The 17,150-nt window shown below is 49.8% G+C and overlaps 1 protein-coding gene across 6 annotated transcripts in view; it reads left to right on the forward strand.

Annotated features, from left to right (window-relative positions):
* Positions 1 to 17,150, forward strand: part of ENOX1 (ecto-NOX disulfide-thiol exchanger 1) — a 1,853,609-nt gene that overhangs the window by 596,717 nt on the left and 1,239,742 nt on the right. For 2 of the 6 annotated variants that reach the window (XM_069639320.1, XM_069639322.1), the window contains exon 1: positions 11,261 to 12,175. The exons of the other annotated variants lie outside the window; for them this stretch is intronic. The gene's annotated coding sequence lies outside the window, so the exon portion shown is untranslated. Of the gene's footprint in view, positions 1 to 11,260; positions 12,176 to 17,150 lie in introns of those variants that run through there. 6 annotated transcript variants of the gene reach the window in all.

Here is a 17,150-nt window from a genome sequence, read left to right on the forward strand (position 1 = left end):
ATCTTTTCACTTATAGAAGCCCAACGCAAAGGGAAAGATGCTTTTAGGGATCCCAAAAAGATAGAGCAGAAAGCCATAGCCAGAAACGCCCAGGTAGAACATAATTGGGACAACTGGTTGCAGGTCTTTGCCATCTTGGCAACGACATACGAAGAAAAATTCCCCAATGATGGCAGAAAATTATGGGCATATATGGATAAAATAGGAGAAGTAAAAATCGCTTAAAAAGGGAAGACCTGGCTAGCATATGATATTAGATTTAGGAGAAGCATGTCAGAGAGGCCAGCCATAGAATGGGACGAGGTCCAGAATGACTTATACATGCTGAACGCCGAGCCTCCATCAGAGGAAGAGGGTCCACAAACAACCTCCAAAAATAGCAAAAATGCACAGGGCGCCAGAATTAACGACAGCGAAAAACACAAAAAGGGGGAACATCCCTTTCGGAAGAATCAGCCCTGGGCGGCTAAGTCTAATGCCCACAGGCAGAACAAAAATCACTCTCCGAAAGCCAACATTCCATGCAGGAACTTTGGAAAAAACCTTTGGACATGGGGGAAGGAATGCTGGTACAAACACACTTGCACAAACTGCAACGGTGACCATGCAGCAAACAACTGCACCAGACTGCCAGCCAAAAATGCAAAAGATTAACATCAACCCCCGCCCCCCCCCCCACCAACCACAGGTTTAGCACCAGGCAAAATTTCCATCAACCAAAACTATTTTAGAGAAGCACTCAAAAATTATCCAGACAGGGAAACCAGCCAGGCGATATGGCAGGGTTTCGTTTCATCATCCCTTTCAAGCACACAGGGTCGCAGAATATCCCAATTACCCTGTAATCAGCCAGGGACAACCCCCAGATGGTGGAGAGCAAAATCAAGAAGGAACTACTAGGCAGGATTTCAGGACCCTGGGACCACATGCCCCTCAAAGACTACATAATATCTCCACTAGGTTTGGTCCCCAAAAAGGAACCTGGAAAAATTGGCCAAAGGCCAATCTCTAAACGACGGCATTCCACACACGGAATCTGCGGTATCCTACACACACTTCCAAGAGGCGGTAAGACTCATACAGGAAAGTGGCAGGAACGCCCTGATGGCCAAACTGAACATCGAATCCTCTTTCAGACTATTGCCAGTCCACCCAGATTCCCAGCAATGGCTAGGCTTTACTTTTAATAACAACTTCTATGTAGACAGATGCCTCCCTATGGGGTGCGCAGTATCCTGCGCCCTATTCGAGCAATTCAGTTTTTTCTTTCAATGGGCTTTCCAAAAACAGAGACCAGGGAGCAAAATAGTGCATTACCTTGATGATTTCATGGTAATGGGACCAGCAGATTCTGAGGAATGCAGCAGGGCCCTGGCGACTCTAGAAGGAATGGCCTCTCAGTGGGGCATACCGCTAGCAAGGGAGAAAATGACCAAACCAGCCAGCAACATAATTTTCCTGGGTATTGAAATAGACTCTGCAAGGGGCTTATGTAAAATCCAGAAAACAAAAATAGCAGAACTCTTGGAGGAAATACAAGCCCTTACATCAAAAGACATGGGCACAGTAAAAGAAATTCGTCGTTAGCATGTAGCTTCAACTTCACAACCAGAATAATCCCTCAGGGGAGGGTATTTTCCAGCAGTCTGGAGCTAAAAATCAAATCATACACCAAACCCCACCTACACATCCGGTTAGGCACAGAGGTGAAACAAGATCTGGAAATTTGGGGGAATTTCCTTAAAAATTTCAACGGGACCTCACTTTGGCGAATGCCATTGAACACATGGACAAAAAGGGTCCTTTTCACCGATGCAGCCGCGAGCAAGGGGTTTGGAGCCATACTAGACTCCAAATGGGTGGCAGGACACTGGCCCAACCCATGGCAACGGGCAGGGTGGACAAAAAACATCACCCTCCTAGAAATATTTCCCATTTGGCTAACCTTACACATCTGGGGCAGGCAACTAGCTAACACAGAACTCTTGGTCTGGTGCAACAACATGGCTGTAGTAGGCTCCTTAAACAGAAGGTCTACCAAATGCTCTTTAGTGCTGAAAGTCCTACGAGCCAGCACAGCAGTCACACTACAAGAAAACATTGTGGTCAAAGCAAAGCACATCTCGGGGGCGGATAATAACATTGCAGATGCTTTATCTCGTTTTCAGTGGCCAAGATTACGGGAGCTAGCGCCACACGCCCAGGAACAGATGACGCCAATACCAGCGGAATGCTGGGCAATAATGGGAAACCAAGAATAACTGCATCAACGCCAGTGCCAGAGAGCCCAGGCCGGGATGCCCAACAAGAATCAGGCACCTCAAAAACAGGTTCCAACAAAATAACGGCATCAACGCCAGCGCCAGGGAGCCCAGGCCGGGATGCCCAACAAGAACAAGACACCTCAAAAACGGGTGCCATCAAACCACTGCCCACAGGAATCATGAACCCTGTCCCAGGGTACCTAACAGAGATGGCAGAAAAAGCACTGGCAAGCACTACCTCAGCGCAGTACAGTAAGTGCTTACAAACAGTTTTTAGAGTCACAGGTTTAAACCATGTAGAGTTAATAACGATTAAAGTCATAGAAATATTTTTAAAATGGGCGCATGAGCAGGGCTTTAAGAGAGACTGGGCAAAAAGACACCTAGTTGCAATCTCATATTTCGAGGGATTGGGTCCTCCGACATATTCCATATCTATGACAGGTAAGGTCCACAGCTGTGCTGCTTCGGAAAATCTTCGGCGTCTGCATCCTGCGTCGATGCGCCGTCCCCGAGGACCTCCTCCGACGGCCGACGTCACCCAATGTGATAAGTAGGACGCACGACGCCCATAGCCTCAGTTCCGTTTTTCCGCGAACGTGTTTGCTTCGTGAATCTCGGTACGCCTCGACTCTTTGGAGTTTGCTGTTTTCTTCTCGGTTCGTTGAACCTGTTCGGTTTTTTGTGAAGACCTGTTCGTGGCGATGTCTACTTCGTCTTCAACCCCGCATCCGTGCTTCAAGAAATGCGGGGACTGTGGGTCCAAGATGTCGGTCACGGACTCGCACAACGCCTGCCTCTGGTGCCTCGGGGAGGCCCACGATACGGACGACTGTGTCGACTGCCAGTCGCTCACGGCAAAGGCCTTGCGGGAACACAAGAAGAAGCTGTCGGTAGGTCGGGTGTCTAAGCCCCGGAAGTCGAGGTCTGCGGGGCTTTCGACAGATGACTCGAGGGGCGACTCTCCGCATCATTGTTGGAAGTCCAGTGGGTCTCCTTCCAGGAGTTGGTCTCGCCACTCCTCCGCCTCTTCGAGGCATTCCCGGAAGCGCCGGCATCGGTCGCCTTCCCCGTCCTCTTCCGAGGACTACGCCGTCGGCGGGTCGCTTATCCCTCCATGCAAACGACACCGAAGGAATGGGCTTCCTTCGGGAAGCAGATGCTAGCGATTCTTGAATCACAGGGCACCGGTCCGTCCGCGCCTCCGAGTGGGGTCGGTCGGCACCGCTCGAGAGACACCGCTCGTACGCCTTCGGGCTTGGGTGGTCGGCACGGCTCGCGGGAGAGGTCTCTCTCGGACAAGGGTAGCCGTTCTCCCCATGCCCGTTCCAGGTCCCGGACCTCGACGTGCTCGAGACCACATGATCCTGTGCCGTCTTCGAAGAAGACGTTGACGCCTGTGGCGCTGAAGTCGTCGACGATTTCTCTCAAGGCTCCGCCTCCGAGGGGGTCGTTGACGCTGTCGCCGCTTAGGTCATCGAGAGACACGCTCGGAGCTCCGGCTTCGGGGCCTGTGTCGACGCCGTCGATGCTGGCGGCGCTGCAGCTGACATTGACGCCGATTCGCTCGACGTCGACGCCGTTTCTGTCGACGGCGGCGCCGACTCGTTCGGCGCCATCAACGTCTTTCGAGGCGGTGGTGTCGGAGGGGCCCCGTGGCACGGGGTTAGCCCCTAGAAAGGCTCTGGCTAAGGTCAGGCACTGCTTTGGTCCCCAGATGTCTTCCTCTCCCCGCCTGGAGTACATTTCACGGCTTGGTTCCGGTTACGGCACCAGATGAGCTTATCTCGGGCCATAGCCAGTTTGATGACCTGAGGCAGTCACTGCATGATGCCAGTGGACTGGACACCTCTCCGGAGGTGGAGTTTTGTAGGCCAGAGCCTGGCACTCATGCCGATTCTTCGTATCGGCGCCTTATGTCTGGGTCACCGAGTACTTGGGTTGGTCGGCTCCCCCAGGGGAGTTTGTGCAGGATGATCTCACAGACATCCTTAATCTTGGTCCCCGCACTCACCCGGTTTTGCCGTTTCATATGGCTCTGCAGAGAAGGGTGGCGGCGGCTTGGACTGCTCCGGAGAGTCTCCCGGCAGTGGGCAAGTCTTTGTTGTGAAAATACCATCCAGCTAGTAGCGACCCCTGCTACTTGTCCAGGCACCCCTCTCCGGAGAGTTTGGTGGTGCAGGCGGCCCCGGCAAAGCAGTCGTCGTATCCTACCATCCCTCTGGATAGGGACGAGAAACGTTTTGACGGCTGGGCGAAGAAAGTGTTTTCTTCAGGGGGTATGGCGCTTCAGGCGGCCAACTCCATATGTGCCTTGTCTCGTTTCACACATACTCTGTGGAACTGTGTTGCATTAGCGGCTGAACGTATTCCCGAAGGGGACGAACGGGATGATTTCCTTGCTATGGTTCAGGATGGCAAGGATGCCATGTGTGAGGCCGTTCAGTCGGGTTTGGACATGGCAGATTGTGTCAGCCGGTCCATGGCGGCGAGCACCGTAATACGCAGGTTTGCATGGTTGCGGAAGTCTGGGTTCGCTCCTGATGTGCAGTCCCGGCTCCTCAACATGCCCTTTGACAGTGAACATCTTTTTGGCAGCAAGGCTGACAAGAGCCTTGAGAGGTTGCAGACCTCCAAAGCTGCAGCGAAGTCGTTGGGCGCTGCAGTTCGCCAACCTCCGCCTTTTCATCCTAGGGGACAGCAATGGAGGGGTGGTTCCTTTCGCTATTACTCGTCCTTCAGTAAAGCGAGAGGAGCTAGCAGTCAAAGAGGCCATCGTAAGAGTGCCAGAGGTGGAAACAAGGGTACTCAAGGTGCCAAGGCCGCTCGAGCAGTTGCCTCTTTGCCCTCAGGCAACGCCGCAGCCACTACCATTCAGTCATGAGGCCAGGTCCCATGGTTTGCTGGTTGGGGGAAGGCTGGCGCAGCATCTTGTAGAGTGGCAAGCCCTTACTTCAGATGTGTGGGTTCTGGAGATCATAACCCACGGCTACTGTCTTCCTTTTCGGCAGAGGCCTCACAACAATCCACCTGGGAACCTCTCTTTGAAGAGTCCGGATCCACTCCTTGCGCAGGAAATTCAAGCCCTGCTGGAGAAAGGCGCCATAGAACTGGTGTCTGTAGCGGAGAGGAACAAGGGATGGTATTCCCCTTATTTTTTGATTTCGAAGAAAGATGGGGGATTGAGACCCATCATGCACTTGCGCGGTTTGAACAAACTCCTCAGGAAGGAGAAGTTCAAGATAGTTACTCTCTCTCAAGTCCTCCAGGCCCTTCAACTTCAGGACTGGTTGGTGTCTCTCGACCTCAAGGATGCTTACTTACATGTGCCGATCCATCCCAAGCACAAGAAATACCTGAGGTTTGCGGTTGGCGACTCGCACTTTCAGTTTCGGGTCCTGCCGTTCGGATTGACCTCCGCCCCAAGGGTCGTCACCAAGCTCATGGTGGTGGTGGCAGCGCATCTCAGGAAAGGGGGGATTCATGTCTACCCCTACCTGGACGATTGGTTGATCAGGGGGAGCTCTCCCGAGCAAGTCCTGGATCATCTGTCCGTCACCTGCCATTCCCTTCACAAGCTGGGCTTCTCCCTCAATTTAAAGAAGTCCCATTTGACACCAACGCAGCGGCTCCAGTACATCGGAGCAGTGCTCGACACATCCCTGGGGCAGTGTTTTCCTCCCCAGGTGAGGGCTCTTCACATTCAGCAGATGGTGCACAAGTTTTAACTTGCCCATAATTTCCCAGCGTCCGAGTTCTTGAGACTACTCGGCCTCCTGGCATCCTGCATTCTTCTGGTGCCAGAGGCTCATCTGTGGATGAGATCTTTGCAGTGGGCACTCAAGCTCCAGTGGTCTCAGTCCTCCGGCAGGCTGTCGGACCCTGTTCAGGTGCCGCCCTCGGTCGCCCAGGACCTTCTGTGGTGGGCCGTTGAAGGCAATCTGATGAAGGAGGCCCCTTTTTGGCTGCCCTGGCCGGAGGTGACGATCGTGACGGACGCATCCCTCATGGGATGGGGAGCTCATGCCAACGAGTTGACAGTCAGCCGTCGTTGGTCTCCGTCGGAGTACAGACTCCATATCAATCTGTTGGAGCTGAGGGCCGTCAGGCTAGCCCTGAAGGCTTTTCTGCCGACTGTGCGAGGAAAGAGTGTCCTGATTCTAACGGACAACTCGGTGGCCATGCACTGCCTCAACAAAAAGGGGGGGCAGGGTCACTTCCTCTGTGCAGGGAGGCGATGCAGCTCGAGTTCTGGGCCATCCAGCAGGAAGTTTCGATCTCGGCTGTTCATCTGGCCGGAGACGACAACGAGACGGCGGACGCTCTGAGCAGGCAGAGCACGGTCTCTCACGAGTGGGAGCTGGCTCAGGAGATTCTCCTGGAGATCTTCGCCCTTTGGGGGACCCCTCAAGTAGATCTCTTCGCCTCCAGTGTCAACCGGAAGTGCGAAAGGTTTTGCTTGCAGGAATTTCCTCCAAAAGGAGCCTTAGGAGACGTGTTCGTGGTGGAGTGGTCGTTCCCACTGCTGTACGCGTTTCCTCCAGTCCCTGTCATCCCGCAAGTACTTCAGAGGTTACGGAGGTTCGGCTCCCGGATGATCCTCATTGCTCCGGCGTGGGCCTGGAGGACGTGGTACCCGGATCTTCTCTACTTGTCCATCTGCCCTCCACGTCGTCTTCCCTACCGAGACGATCTGCTCTCACGGGAGGGGGGTCAGGTTCTCCCTCCAGAGGTCAGATCCCTCAACCTTCACGCTTAGCTTCTGAAAGGTTGAGGTATAAGGATTGGGACCTCCCTGAAGATGTGATGGAGGTGTTGCTCTCGGCCAGGCGGCCCGCAACAAAGTCTCTGTACCTTTGCCATTGGAGAAAGTTCTGCGACTGGTGCAGGGTTAAGAAGGTGGATCTTTTTGAGTGTGACATTCCCATGGTTCTGTCTTTTTTGCTTTCCTTGGCCCACAGCGGCTTGCAAGTGGGGACCATCAAAGGTTACCTGGCGGCGCTGTCCATCTTTAAGCGCTCGTCCGAAGTATGTTCCTATTTTAAGATTCCTTTAATTTCTCAGTTTTTGAAAGGGCTCACTAATGTGTTCCCTACGTCACCTTTTCTGGTGCCCGGTTGGAATTTGAACCTTGTTCTTTAGTTTCTTATGGGTGCTCCGTTTGAGCCTTTACATTCTTGCCCTTTGAGTCTGTTAACTCTGAAAACTGTGTTTTTGGTTGAGGTTACTTCCGCTCGCAGAGTGAGTGAGTTACAGGCACTTTCAGTTAAGCCACACTTCACTGTGTTTCATAAGGACAGGGTTGTCCTTAGAGTTCGTCCTTTTTTTCTTCCGAAGGTGGTTTTGGAATTTCTTTTGAGCCAGAAGGTTGTTCTTCCGGCGTTCTATCCTCCTCCACATCCTGGTAAGGAAGAGGAGAGGCTCCATAGGCTTGATCCTAGGAGAGCGTTGAGCTTTTATATTTCGCGCATGTCCCGGGTCAGAGTGGACGATCAACTTTTCATTGGTTACGCTGAAAAGCGTTTGGGACATGCTGTGACGAAACAGACTTTGTCTCGTTGGATTATTTTAACTATCTCCGAGTGTTACCGCTTGGCGGGTAAGGACCCTCCGGCTGGCTTGCGGGCCCATTCTACCAGGGGAGTGGCTGCATCTACTGCCCTACAGAGGGGTGTTCCTCTTCGTCACATCTGTGATGCAGCCACCCGGGCTTCAGTACATACTTTTGTATGTCACTACTCCCTCGATTCTATCAGAGGGCAGGATCTGGCCTTTGGCAAGGCAGTCCTATATTCCGCAATTTGATTGGGCATGCTACATTTGTGTTCTAAATTCTTTTCCCACCTCGTTGCTTGGTACTGCTTTGGGAGTCTGTCATAGATATGGAATACGTCGGAGGACCCAATCCCCTCGAAGAACAAGTTACTTTCTTACCTGGTAACGTTCTTTCGATGGGATGGTCCGACGACGTATTCCATATCGCTCCCTCCTTACCCTCCCCGCTGCAGAATTTCTTTTGCGATTGCAGCTTGTGTTCCACACGGCCTTGTGTGTCTGACTGGCAGAAAACTGGTGGCACACGTTCTGAGGGAAAAAACTATAACTGAGGCTATGGGCGTCGTGCGTCCTACTTATCACATCGGGTGACGTCGGCCGTCGGAGGAGGTCCTCGGGGACGGCGCATCGACGTCATCGACGCAGGACGCAGACGCCGAAGATTTTCCGAAGCAGCACAGCTGTGGACATTACCTGTCATAGATATGGAATACGTCGTCGGACCATCCCATCGAAAGAACGTTACCAGGTAAGAAAGTAACTTGTTCTTCTCAAAAATACGGGGTGATTCAGACCCCACCCAGAACGCCCTCATTGCCTGCGCAATGAAAGGATGGGGCAGAATAGAGGGCCCCCAGGTGGACACCCGCCGCCCCATTGACTTCAACAAACTGGTACAAACAGCAAGCCAGCTGGAAGCCATATGCTAGCATCCATACGAGATCATATTATTCAAAACAGCCTTTTTTCTGGCATACTTCGGGGCGTTTCCGTGTTGGAGAACTTATCGCCTCCAGCACCAAGGTCACAAACTGCTTGGGTGTCATGGAGGTCAGGGTTAGACAGGAGAGTGTCAGCATAGAAATCCAACAGTCAAAAACTGGGGCCAAAACAACCATCAACATTTGTTGTATTGATGAGACAACAAACTGCCCGGAATGTATCACCAACCTTTATTACACACAAAGGCCCAAGGTGGGGGGGAGGTTCCTAATCCACAAGGATGCCTCGGCACTAAGCCGCTATCAATTTAACGGGGTACTGATGAAAGCAATCAGCAAAGCTGGGTGGGATGCCAAGGGTTTTGGCACCCACTCTTTCAGAATAGGTGCCGCCACCGCAGCATGACATGGAGGCCTAGCACCTAAACAGCTGATAAACATAGGGGGATGGAAGTCAGATTGCTACAAAAGATACATCAGACCACAGCTAATATAGCCATCCTTCCTCACCTTGCTTTTTCCCTCTCCCCCTGCAGAAACAACTGGCGGAGGGAGGACCACACTCCGATCAGCATAGATAGTCGGCCTAAGATGGGCTGATATGCACGAAACACTAGCGGAGCTGGTCGCGTACAAAGACCCGCCGAAATTTCTGATTATACACCTAGGGGGCAATGATCTGGTGTTCACTGGAAGGAGAAATTTATTCGAGGACATTTGCTCCTCCTTAGCAGGCATTTGCCACAACTGGAGGGAACAGAAATATATTTCTCGGCCATCCTACCCAGAAGGAAATGCCAAGGGGCCAACTGCTACAAATCTGTAGACATTTCTAGAAGAAAACTCAACAGGGGGCTAGAGAAATTCTGTACAGCAAGAGGACTGGGCTTCATATGGCACCCAGCCATTACACTGGGAGACCCGGACCTTTTTCTCAAAGACGGCACGCATTTATCAAACCAGGGCATTTAACATTTCTTTGGAGAAATTTCAGCAACTCTAGCCTCCAGGGGTTGTCACTAGGAGATAATTTTGGGGGAACACCGTCAGCCGTCAACCTGCCCGCGTGTGGCGGCATGGGCCAGAGGGGGTAACCTCAGGACCCGGTGCCCAAAAGTATGATACTATTATGAAAGTGATTATTGTTATCTCCATAACTATATCTGTACAATAAAATCCTACAGCCTTTTATTGCCAACACTTGACAAAAATTAGTGAGCCAAATTATTCCGGGTGAGGGTAAGGGGTCGGCCAATACTAATGCATGCATATGGGTTCAGCAGTTATTACAGTAACTAGGGATTTCCCCATGTTTAGCCAGGACTCATTCGCAAAACATTTTGATCCAAGGCAAGAAAACTGAGCACACTGTCCTTGTTTTCAGTTTTTTCAGTAGGAACAAAACAATGTTGCTGCACTTTTACAATCTGACTTTGTGGCAGAATCTTTATATTGTCACTCAGCAAGCATAGCACAGCAGAGTATAATATACACCAAATATTCAGATTGCTTACTATTTTGAACAGTGCAAAAATATTGATGTACTTTCGATTGGGTCCAAAACCTGTTTACACCGTTCATATTAAACGTGTCCAAAGTCTACTGGCTGTATAATGTAGCCCAAGAAGTAACAACGCTTTCTTTTTTTTAGGGGTAATTTTTTCCCCCAAAAAAATAATGGTGCTTATGGACTAAATTCCCAAATATATCACCTATCTAGAATGGCAAACATGTGGGCAGCGGTCCCACGTGTCCTAAACAGCTTTAGTTTTGGCAATAGTGATAGGCCAGCAGGGACTGGGGACAAAATCAGTGGCAAGAGATGTTTGTTCTCCTAGGCTCTATTAAAGAAGAGTATGGACAGGTCTACTCAGGGATGTGTAACTAACCTGGCCACCATGTTGAAGGTATAATTGCAGACTTACTGTAACTTACCTAGCAGCATTTCATGGCCTTTCTTGCTTGCCGGCAGCAGCTCTCCATGAGTTCTGTAGACCAGGATAAGGATGCTTTTCGATCTGGTCAACCTTTGACTTTGTTTGTGTCACATTGCTGGTCCTCACAGAGAAGTCCTAAATTCACACCCATAACCACATGCCCACCAATTTGTTTGAGGGTCTCAGTAGTTTACGGCATTCACAATCACAAGCTGCTATGCAAAGACCACTTAGATAATGGCACAGAAATGCATTGCTGGGGTGATGCACGTCTCTGCTATTTGCCTCTTGTGTCTTTCAACTGGATGTGTTTAATCTAAGCATGTGTGGTCCATGTCATGGTGGAGTTCAAGGAGCGGGCTGAAGGCGGAGTGAGAATGGGGGGGGGTAGCGATCAAGCTGTTCGTATGGATCAGCTGCAATAACTTGCGGGGGGAGGGGTGGCACACAGCTGTTTTGTGCTGTGATGGTCGTGGGCGGTGCTTCGCATCAAGGATGCCTTGCTCACTGACGTTTTGTCTAGGCTCACCTCTACATCACACTGGGCTAAATGGGCCCCATTATGAAATGTGGCACATCGGGCCGCGTCGTCCTTCTCGAGAGACTGCCATGCTGCCCCGTCCAATAAAGCGCTAGCTTGACCTTTCCTTGAACTCTTCTCTCAAGCCTGGAAGTTTAATGAGACATTGTATATGGTCGACCGTCAAAAATCCCGCCGCGCGCCGCTCCTTGCCGGCAGACCAGAGCACAGCTGTAGGTAGCGGCGGCGCGCGGGAGTCAGGGGGGCTGCGCGCAGCAGAGAGCCTCTCCCGGCTTCTGATACGAACTCCAATAGCGGAATTTCACGCTGGCAGCAGATCCGCACCCTCGCTCATCAAGGTTAAACCAATATTTCCACAGAGTGAGATCATTTGCTGGAGTCTAGTCAGCATAGGACATGAAAAATGCTGAGCTCGGGGTTCTTTTGTCTATTAATTTATTTCCTGCAAACCTCAGGGGAGGCGGGAATAAAAACCTAGAGGGGGCAAAGAAGATTATGCGACCAAAACGGCTTCTGTCCAATTGATTCGCCTGCCCCAGTGGACATTTCACATTTTAATAACTTTTATAGTTTAAATTAAGAGCCAAATACTAAACGTGCACATGTGTAGCCTTTTCGTGTGCATTCTGAGCTATTGTTACACCGATACATTTTTAAATCGGATATAAGAACACGTGCGTTTTGACCAACGTGAATAACGGCACCGGCGTTTCCTATTACACCGCAGTATGCACGGGCATGCTGCCTGGGTTTCCTTGAGGAGAACGGGTCCCCGGATTGCAAGCCGCGCGCGCCTGTGTGTGCCGTCTCTTTCTCTGTGTGCTGCGCTCTCTGTGCCGAGGGTGCTGAGCTCCGTGTCCAGGCGGCGGCTGCTGCGCCACTGTGCCCATGCCGGCCGCCGACCCACCCAGGAAGAAGGAGGCTCTTCTTCTGGAGGTAAGCAGCACTGCAGCGCGGCGTCAGCCAGCGAGCCCAGCGTTACAGTCATGTTAGGTGTACATGCCTGCGTGCCATGAATGCTGCTGCCTGCCTGTTTGCATGTTAGGTGTGTAGAGTCTGATATGTCTATGTAAACGTTGAGTGAGTGACTGAGGGACTGCAGTGTGGTGTGTGTGTTAGCAGAGTTAGTATAGTGTGTGTGTGCGCGCGCGCGCGCAAGTGTGTCTGTCTGAGTGAATGTATGCTCATGGGTCGACTGAATAAAGTAGACATCTATGCAATATCTATCGTTACTACTGCTGTAAGGGTAGATACTGCATAGATGTCAACCAACCAGGTGTGCAGTAACATAGCTCTCAACTCATCCGCTTTTGGCGGGTGTCACCCGCCTTGCAAAGGGCTGACTCACCCGCCAAGCCTCCTGCACGCCCATTCATTCCATTGGCTGTCTCACCCGCCAAAAACAAAATCGGGTGATTTCACCCGCCTTTGCGAAATAAATGGTTGAGAGCGGGTAAGTACCCAAGCATTTCAGGTGGGGGGGGGGGGGGGGGGCAGGGAGAGCTCTCATTCTGCTCTGCATTCAGCAGGAGAGCCTTCATGCCTGCCCATTGCCCCTAGAGTCACAGCCCCGGGTGCAGGGAAGTATCCAGCATTGCAAGAGTGGGGGGACGGAGGCGGAGTGAGCCACGAAAAAAGTCCCGCTAATGTGCTATTTTTCCCACAAATTAATTGCACGCAATTCCATGAGGTCTCATTCACACCCCAAAACTGCCCACCTCTGCCCCAATCAACTTTTGTTTTAACGTCAGTGGCAGATGACATGTTAACACATAACAAAAAAGTAAAACTGCAGGATCATAACAGATGCAGGAAACTCATCTATTAGAGCTCTCTCCAAGCACTCTGGGGCAAACGAAATGCAAACCCCTTAATTTGCATATGGATTGCACCAACAGAGTGACTTCATAGAAAGAGGCATTATCAGTCTTTCATACTTGAACGCACCATGGAAGTGTTTTCAAGTGACTAAGTGGCAAATAACTTTGTTGTGGAAAATACCTACATTGCGCTTTTATTATATATGCAGCAACTCTATAGTCATTACTTTTTTAAAATAATAACATGATATATTTACATAAGCTATGAAATACATCAGAATCACTTACAGAGCTGCAGACAAGACACAGTGTGATTAAAGGATTTGCCCAGGATCACACATTTTGGTTAAATACATATTCCCATGTTTAGTTGATATAGATGTTTATTAAGGTTTTGATTTGCATTTCATGAGCTTAAATAATACTTTATAGCAATGCCTTGGAAGCAAAGCACATTATATAATAAACTAGCCTTTCACAGTAGACTAACTATACACTATATACATTAGAAATATATTGTGCAACAAAAGTATGGCTGTAGTTTTATTCTCCCCATTCTGCATGCAAAGTCGCAATAGCATCATGCAGATTTACGTGAGTCTAACCAATCCCCCTTGGGTTTTTAAGCCATAGTTATTATTTCATAAAACATGCAACATTATCCACCCTTCTCCCTTCTGATCTCCCCCTATCGTTCCCATTTCAAAAGGGACAAAAGTGCCTGCTAATAGTCCCAATTATTTTTTGGGGTGAGCTCAATGGGCGTTGCAGTACCGGGGGCGGGGACATGTTGTCAATAGTGTGGATGGTAATGAGGGGTGGAGGTAGGTGTTGAATGTGGGTGCCAATAATATCAGATGCTGGCTGTTTTGCATAAAAACAATGCATTTTGGGAACATAAGAATGACTGCCAATTTATCAAACATGTCTGATATTAATTAAAACGTGCATTCCTTCTGAGCATGCAGTGCACACTTTGTTTAATGGTTATTTGATCCGTCAGAATATTCACCATGACAGTAAAATGTGTGCAGCTTTGGACCATTTCATTGATTGAATGTGGAATGTACTGGTAAGCAATGGAGAACTTTCAGATGCAGCTTGATAAGGCATTGCATATTGCCGTTCGTTGCACGCATTGTGACTTCAAAAGCAAAGCGTTCAGGAGACTTGGGGAGTCGGGGGCAGAGAGCTTCATCAAGTTTGGGAGGGCATGGGCCACGGGTCTCCAAGGAACGGCGCTCTGGCAACATAATATTTGACGGAGCGCAGCTCTGCCTTGTTCCGACCCAATTCCTTCCCTGCTTTGATAGATATTCAAAAGTGATGGGATTGATTGCAATGGAGTGCCTTGTGATCTTGGGCAAAACTGTTCTGGGAATGTGTGTTCACTAGTAGTGACTTTGTAGATGTTATTAAACATCAGTGATATATTAAGTGAAGGGGCACACAATTAACCCAATTGTAAACACATGTATAGCAGTATTTATTTATTTATTACATTTGTAAAGCACCTAAACCCTGAAGCACCAGGGCACTGTTGCAGAACCAGATACTTGATACAGTGCTTGAAAAGGCAATACAGAGAGGAGCTATGGGAATGCATTACTACCAGGGTAGGCTAAAACCAAAGCAAGTCAGTTTTCCATTAAAAAGAGTGTCTGTTATGCAAAGAGCCATTTTTTCAGCGTCTTTCGGAAGGTCAAGTAAGATCTTTCTGCTCTTAAGGCTGTTGGGAGGGAGTTCCAGTGGGTAGCTGCTACCGTAGGGAAGCTCAACCTGCCTCCTTTGGCCCTTCTGACTTTGGGTAGAGTGAGTCTATGAGAGTAGGCAGACCTCACTGGTCTGTTGAATGTTCCTTTCTGGATGTTCTGTGACAAATATTGTGGGGCAGTGTTGCTCAAGCATTTATGGGTAATGGATGTCTTAAAGATTATCCTTTCCCTGATCAGGAGCCAGTGGACTTTCTTCTTGTGGCTGTGATCTCTTCTGGGGATGTTTAAAGCCCCTCGGAGGGTGTTACTTTGAATTATCTTGAGTTTGTTAATGTTTTTCTTGGAAGTACCGGCAAATATCATATTGCAGTAGTCCAATTTTGTGCCCGTAGTGGCTCGTGCTATGGTCAGGCAACTCTCGGGCGTAAACAATTGTCTTGCAGCAGTGATGAGTTTTGCCGTGTAGGCTGCTGAAGAGGCAACAGCGCTGACTTGTTTGGTGAGGGAGAGGGCAGAGTCCAGGTGATTGCCCAGTGTTATTAACACAGCTGAGACAGGGATCTGGAAGCCATCTATCTTGAAGGATGAGTATTGTGGGCTGAGTTTCTGAATCAAGGCTAACAGGATCTCTGTCTTAATGTCGTTAAGACAAAGCTGATTGGTGGCCATCCATGTTTGTATAGTAGTATAGATGTTGTTGATGGTGATGGAGTATTGTTCATAGAAGCCTGACAGGTGGATGAGTATTTGGATGTCATCAGCACAGTTTGTGTATGATATGCCAATGTTATCCAGGATTTCGAACAGAGGTTTCGTGAATGTTGTAGAAGGATGTGGATATGCAGGAGCCTTGGGGTACTGCACAGGGAATGGGGATGGGTGGTGCGTTGGAGGTGTCTGAGAAGACTCTCATGGTTCTCCCCTCAAGGAAGGAGGCTATTCAGGTGGTTGGAGAAGTTGGCTGATGTGGTGAGGTGGTGGCAAAGGGTGGCATGGCCTACTATGTCCAAGGCAGCTTATGTCATGATGCCTACCCCCGGGCATCAGGACCAAGGCCATCAGCTCCGGGAGCAGGCATCCAGACATTTATTTAAACCTCAGCAGCCCCGGCTAGGGGCTGTCTGGGTTCAGTCCTGGCGCCTTAGGCGCCAGGCTCATCATAGAAATCAGTCCTGGTGCCATAAGCGCCATGCTCATAGACTTTACTTACCTGATGCAGACCATGCTGCAAAAGAGCCCAAGCCTACATGAGGCCTGGATGGGACTATGTAGTTACAGGGACTATTTTGTTACAGGGACTATTTTGTTATAGGGACTATTTTTTACTCGGGCGTGGCTCTAGGGAACTTCTTACCTGGAACTACTTTGGAGGCTATTTAAACCACGCCCGAACAGCAGCACACGCTTCGCGTTATTCTGCATCCAGCAGCGTGACGCTCACCGTGCCTGCAGCCAGCATCCAGTCTTCTGCCACGCCTGCCTCGAATCCAGAGCTCCTAGAATAAAGAGGAAGAAAAGGACAAGGTTAGAAAACGAACTTTATTTGATTCCTTACCTGATTCCGGACCCAGCAAATCTCTGAGCCTGGAAAGGACATTATTCCAGCACGCGCCGCATCGCCAGCAGCAGCGCTGCGTTATACTCACCAGTCCACAGCATCTTTTGACTCGGCGCTTCCTCCATCATTTTCTTCGTTGAAACCCAGCACTTGGAAGGAACAACAAAAGAAAACACAAGGTGAGCCGTGAGAACCGACAAAGACAATCTCTTTTGCCACCATAGGCTTACCTGATTTATCACCGGAGGCATTACTCTTTAATTCGCCGCATCTTCTTATGCCGCACCTATAAAGGGAGAGAAAACAACAAGTTAAATTCATGCAACTTTTACCAGACAGTGTTTGATAACACAGACTTTTACCTGAACTCCATTGGCTGCCTCCAGGCAATATTCTCTTGGAGCCAGCTGCAATCTAACGAGGGAATGGAACAAGAGTGAACATTGGACATATTGAACTCTTTGAACTTTATAAACATTGGAGCCAATATTGTTCCGGAACTCCTCCAGTACCTTCAAACCAGTGAAGTAACTGGTATCTACGCGCCCCTGCATGTCATGCAGGATGGCGAGCTCATCATTTAAAAACATAAGGTGAGGTTACTAAAAGGGATATCGGAGGTGATCAGTGGGAGAACGAGAACAGTTGGGGAGGGGGCCATCACTAAAGTCCACGGGTGGCTAAATCCCTTTCTCCACTTGCAGGAGAATACTTCTACGGATTCAGCAGACAAGATTCGGCGAGCCAGTCCAGACTGTCATCTCTGCACTACGCATCACGTTGGTGGCGACCGCAGCTGTCCGGGTCCGATCGACGCC

This window comes from Ambystoma mexicanum, chromosome 7q (genome assembly GCF_040938575.1).
Source record: "Ambystoma mexicanum isolate Mex_15411 chromosome 7q, UKY_AmexF1_1, whole genome shotgun sequence".
Taxonomy (NCBI): domain Eukaryota; kingdom Metazoa; phylum Chordata; class Amphibia; order Caudata; family Ambystomatidae; genus Ambystoma; species Ambystoma mexicanum.